Source organism: Ornithorhynchus anatinus, chromosome 17 (assembly GCF_004115215.2).
Source record: "Ornithorhynchus anatinus isolate Pmale09 chromosome 17, mOrnAna1.pri.v4, whole genome shotgun sequence".
In the NCBI taxonomy this organism is placed as follows: Eukaryota; Metazoa; Chordata; class Mammalia; order Monotremata; family Ornithorhynchidae; genus Ornithorhynchus; species Ornithorhynchus anatinus.
In genome coordinates this window covers 40,861,045-40,866,700 of record NC_041744.1, presented here as the reverse complement: position 1 = coordinate 40,866,700, position 5,656 = coordinate 40,861,045, and the positions used below count along the sequence as shown (strand labels likewise).

Genomic DNA, 5,656 nt, shown 5'->3' with positions numbered 1-5,656 from the left:
GGGTCTCTTCAGGGGGATATGGCAGGCCCTCTGGCAGAAGGATACTAGCTCCACTGATAATCAATCAATCAATCATATTTATTGTTACTGGGTGCAGAGCACTCTACTAAGCACTTTAGATAGTACAATACCACAGCTTTGGTAGACCTGCACACAATGAGCTTACAGTCAAAAAGGGAAGACACAGATTAATATAACTAAATTAATTATGGATATGTACATAAATGCTGTGGGGAGACAAAACAATATAAGTGCAAAAGTGATGCAGAGGGAGAGGGAGTAGGGGAATGAAAGCATGGCTTAGGGAATAGAGCAGAAGGACCTGGGTTCTAATCCCAGCTCTGCCGCGTCTGCTATGTAACCTCAGAGAAGTCACAACTTCTCTATGCCTCAGTTACCTCCTCCATAAAATGAGGATAAGAGTGTGAACCCCATGAGGGAAGAGACTGTGCCCAACCTGATTAACTTGTATCAATCCTTAGAACAGTGCTTGATACATAGTAAGTGCTAAACAACCGTCATTATGATCAACATCATCATCATTATCTTGGAGATGAAATTTTAATACGGCTTTGAAGGTGGGGAGAGTGATGCTCTTTCTGATATGAAAGGGGAAGGAGTTCCAGGCAAAAGCCAGGATGTGGGCGAAGGGTTGGCAGTGAGATGGACAAGCTTGGGGTACAATGTGTAGGTTGGCATTAGAGGAGAGAACTGAGTGTGGTGGGTTGCAGTAGGAAATCAGCAAAGTAAGGTAGGAGGGGGCAAGGTGGTAGAGTGGTTTGATGTCTATGGTAAGGAGTTTCTGTCTGATGCAGAGGTGGATGGGCAAGCATTAGAGGTTCTTGAGGAGTGGAGAAACAGACACAGTAAGTCTGGAGAAAAAGGATGCAGGCAGCAGAGTGTAGTATGGACTAGAGTTGGGAGAAATAGGAGGCAGGGAAGTCAGCAAGGAGGCTAATAAAGTAATCAAGGTGAGACAGAATAAGTGCTTGGTTTAACATGATAGGGGTTTGGATGGAAAGGAAAGGGTGGATTTTAGTGATATCATGAAGGTTGAACTGACAGGATTTGGTGACAGATTGAATATGTGGATTGAATGAAAAGGATAAATTGAAGATAATGTGAAGTTTACAAGCTTGTGAGAGAGGGAGGATGGTGGTGCTACCGAAAGTGATAGGAAATTCAGAGGGAGGACAGGGTTTGGGTGGGAAGATGAGGAGTTCTGTTTTGGACAGGTTAAGTTGGTAGTTTCACTGGCACATACAAGTATAGATGTCTTGAAAACCGAAGGAAATGTGAGACTGCAGACAGTGAGACAGATCATATCCAGAAATGGAGATAACATAAACTGTTCCACACAAACCGTTATCTGTGGGTTATCACACACAGCTGTTGGCAACAAACCATCAGGCTGCACTTTCGTGAGCTGTTGAGAAATTCTGAGATTTCTTCCAGAACAGATATTTCTATCCTACACTTTCAGGAAAAAACACGATGGTCAAATTAAGGAATGTGCTTCCAAAAAGCACATTGTTCTGGTTAGTAATAATAATAATAATGTTGGTATTTGTTAAGCTCTTACTATGTGCAGAGCACTGTTCTAAGCAATGGGGTAGACACAGGGGAATCAGGTTGTCCCACGCGGGGCTCACAGTCTTAATCCCCATTTTACAGATGAGGGAACTGAGGCACAGAGAAGTTAAGTGACTTACCCACAGTCACTCAGCTGATAAGTGGCAGAGCTGGGATTAATAGTAGTAATAATCACTGTTATGGTTGTAGTAATAGCTGCAGTAATAATGTTTATTGGTGCAGTGCACTGTATTAGGTTTTTGGGAAGTACAGAATACACTCTAGAGAGAGATAAATATAGAATTATTTACAACTGGACTGATAAAAACAGTCCAACTTCTAACAAAAGTGTTAGAAGAAAGTGAGAGGATGAAATGGTCCAGGGGACTGGGAAATTAAGTAGGAGAGAGTTTGTTGAAAGAGGTAGGATTTTAGGAGGGCTCTCCCCTGCCTCTCCCTCTAGAGGAATCATCATCTCCTCTCAATTCCTTCAGACTCACGGGAAAGGGGAAGTGGTCAGCTTCTTGCTCCCCAATGTCACTTTTGCTCCACTCTACCTCCCCCATCCCTCTTTTTCCCTTCCTTTGAAGACCATATCATCCACCTCTGCTACCCACTCCAGATACTAGTCATGGTTATATGCCACACCCCAATTCCCACCTCCAACTTTCAGAGCCATTTTGATCCCTATCTCTCATTCCTTCTCTCTCCATCCATACATTGGTCCTCCAGGACTTTAATATCCATGTAGGTATTCTTAGCGACCCTTCCACTACCCACTTTCTATCACTCCTCAACTCCCCTGACCTCCTGCTCCACCCCACATCACCTACTCACCAACTTGAACACACAGTTGACCTCCCTATTTCCAGTCACTATACAATCTCTACCCTTACGAGCTCTGAAATCCCTCTACCCAACCACATCCTCCTCACCGGCCTTATCTCCCACACACCACTTCCCCAAAAATCCATTCCCCTAAAGAGACTTCCAGTCTCTTGACCCCACCCAACCTGTCTAGTGATCATGAGCTATTTAGTCTCCATATCCAAATTGAAGCCCTCAACACCACCCTCTCTACTGAGCTCAACTCACTTGCTCCCTATCCCTTCGCCAGTCTCATATCACTAACCCTCAATCCCGGATTACCTATCCAGTCAACTTCCCTCACTCCAGTGTAAGAGCTTCAAAGTGCTGCTGGCAGAAATCAAGATATCAGATTGACCTGGTCCTTTTCAAGTCTGTTCTTGCCAGCTTTAGCCTGCCCTCTCCTCTACCTGACATCATTTCTTCATCCTTAGTGACGCCCATGCCCATTGCCCTAGCAAATTGTTTCAGATGTTTAACTCCTTCCTCAAATCCTCTATCCCCACCCTCCCATCTCTTGCCCCTAGGGACCTAGCTACATACTTTATTGAGAAAATACAGTATGTTCCTCTCCAATCTATTCCTCCTCCTGCCCCTTCTTCAACTGTCCCATCTTTCCCAACAGGTATCTCAAGAGGAGATCTCCTTGTCTTATGCTGTCAAGTCGTCTCCAACCCATAGCGACACCATGTACACATCTCTCTCAGAACGCCCCACCTCCATCTGCAATTGTTCCGGTAGTGTATTCATTGAGTTTTTTTGGTAAAAATACAGAAGTAGTTTATCATTGCCTCTTTCTGCGCAGTAAACTTGAGTCTCCACCCTTGACTTTCTCCCATGCTGCTGCTGCCCAGAACAGGTAAGTTTTGACTTGTAGTAGATTGCCTTCCACTTACTAGCTACTGCCCAAGCTACTAATGGAATGGATATGTCTCTGCTTGACTCTCCCTCCTGTAATTGAAACTGATAGAGTACTGGAAACTCTCCAGGTCCAACCCTGAGAGGGTGGAGATCTCTTACCTTCTGTCAAATTTCACCCCCTCCACATGTGCATCCAACCCCATTCCACTGCACCTTATCAAAACGCTTTCCCCTTCACTTCTTGCCTCCCTGACTGTTATCTTCTATGCATTCATTCAATTGTATTTATTGAGTACTTACTATGTGCAGAGCCCTGTACTAAGCGCTTGGAATGTACAATTCGGCAACAAATAGAGACAATCCCTGCCCAGAAACGGGCTCACAGTCTAATTGTTTACTGTCTAATGACTTCTTCCTCACTGCTTTCAAACATGCTCATGTCTCCCCATCCTAAAAATCCCTCCCTTGACCCCACAGTTTCCTCCAGTTATTGCCCTATCTTCCTCCTACCAAATTTCTCCAAACTCCTTCAGTGAGTTGTCTACAACCTCTGTCTCCATCCTAAAAATCCCTCCCTTGACCCCACAGTTTCCTCCAGTTATTGCCCTATCTTCCGCCTACCAAATTTCTCCAAACTCCTTCAGTGAGTTGTCTACAACCTCTGTCTCCACTTCCTCTCTTCCAGTTTTTTTCTTGAGCCCCTCCAGTACAGTTTCCTTATCCTTCACTCCACAGAAACTGATCTCTCAAAGTTCAACAATGATCTCCTAGCTAAATCCAGTGGCCCCTACTCTCTCCTAATCCTCATCGACCTCTCAACTAACTTCACCACTGTCAACCACCCCCTTCTCCTGGAAACATTACCCAACCTTGGCTTCACTGAAACTGTCCTTTCCTGATTCTCCTCCAATCTCTCTGGCCACTACTGCTCGGTTTCATTCATGGGTTCCTCATCTGCCTCCCACACCTCTTAAATGTGGGAGTTCCTCAAGGCTCAGTTCTATGTCTCCTTCTATTCTCCATCTACATCATTCCCTTAGAGAACTCATTAGCTCCCATGGCTTCAACTACAATCTCTATTCAGAGGAGTCCCAAATTTACATCTCCAGCCCTGGTTTCTCTCCTTCTCTGCAGTCCATTTCCTCCTGCCTTCAGGGCATCTTTCATTCTTTCATTTGGTCATATTTATTAGGCATTTACTATGTGAAGAATGCTATACTAAACACTTGGGAAAGTACAATATAACAAAAAACAGTGACATTCCCTGCCCACCATGAGCTCACAGTCTAGAGAGGGGAGTCTCCATTTGGTTGCTCCACCAACATCTCAAGCTAAACATGTCCAAAAAAGAACTCTTTATCTTCTCACCCAAACCTTATCCTGCCCCTGACTTTCCCATCATTGTAGATAGCACCATTGTCCTCACCGTCTCACAATCTTGTAGCCTTGGAGTTATCCTTGACTCATTTCTCTCATTCAACCCAAATCCTGTCAGTTCAACCCTCAGGACAACGCTAAAATCTTCCCTTTCCTTTTCATCAAATCCACTACCACATTAAATCCAAGCGCTTATCCTATCCTGCCTCCTTGCTGACCTCCATGCCTCCTGTCTCTCCCCTCTTCAGGCTATATATTACTCTGCTGCCCAGATTATTTTTCTACAGAACTATTCAGTCCATGTGGCTCAGTGGAAAGAGCACGGTCTTTGGAGTCAGAGGTCATGGGTTCAAATCCCGGCTCTGCCACTTGTCAGCTGTGTGACTTTGGGCAAGTCACTTAACTTCTCAGTGCCTCAGTTACCTCATCTGTAAAATGGGGATTAAGACTGTGAGCCCCACGTGGGACAACCTGATTCCCCTGTGTCTACCCCAGCGCTTAGAACAGTGCTCGGCACATAGTAAGCGCTTAACAAATACCAACATTATTATTATTGTTATTATTAATTCCTCATAAACTTTCAGTGGTTGTTCATCCACCTCCTCACTCACCATTCTTAACAGTTCTTACCATTGGCTTTAAAGACTCGAGTCCCCTCCTACCTTACCTCACTGCTTTCCTACCACAACCTAGCCTGCCCACTTTGCTCCTCTAATGTCAACCGACTCACTGTAACTCACTCTCATCTATCTCACCACCAACCTCTCATCACATTCTGTCTCTGGCCTGGAACACCTTTCCTCATCATATATGACAGACAGTCCCTCTTCCCAACTTCAAAACTTTATTAAAAGCACATCTCCAAGAAGTCTTCCCTGGCTAAGCTTTCTTTTCCTTTTATCCCACTCCCTTTTATATTGCCCTTGCTCTTGAATTTGCAACCTTAAATTCACCGCTCCCTTGGCCCAACAGCACTAGT

At 44.6% G+C, this 5,656-nt stretch overlaps 1 non-coding gene across 1 annotated transcript; it reads right to left on the bottom strand.

The window, feature by feature from the left end:
- Nucleotides 1-3,308: 3,308 nt before the first annotated feature.
- On the bottom strand, nt 3,309-3,446 carry LOC114818103. Its single transcript, XR_003765923.1, has one exon. It is a non-coding gene; the product is annotated as a small nucleolar RNA SNORA7 (small nucleolar RNA).
- Between the last annotated feature and the right edge of the window lie 2,210 nt (nt 3,447-5,656).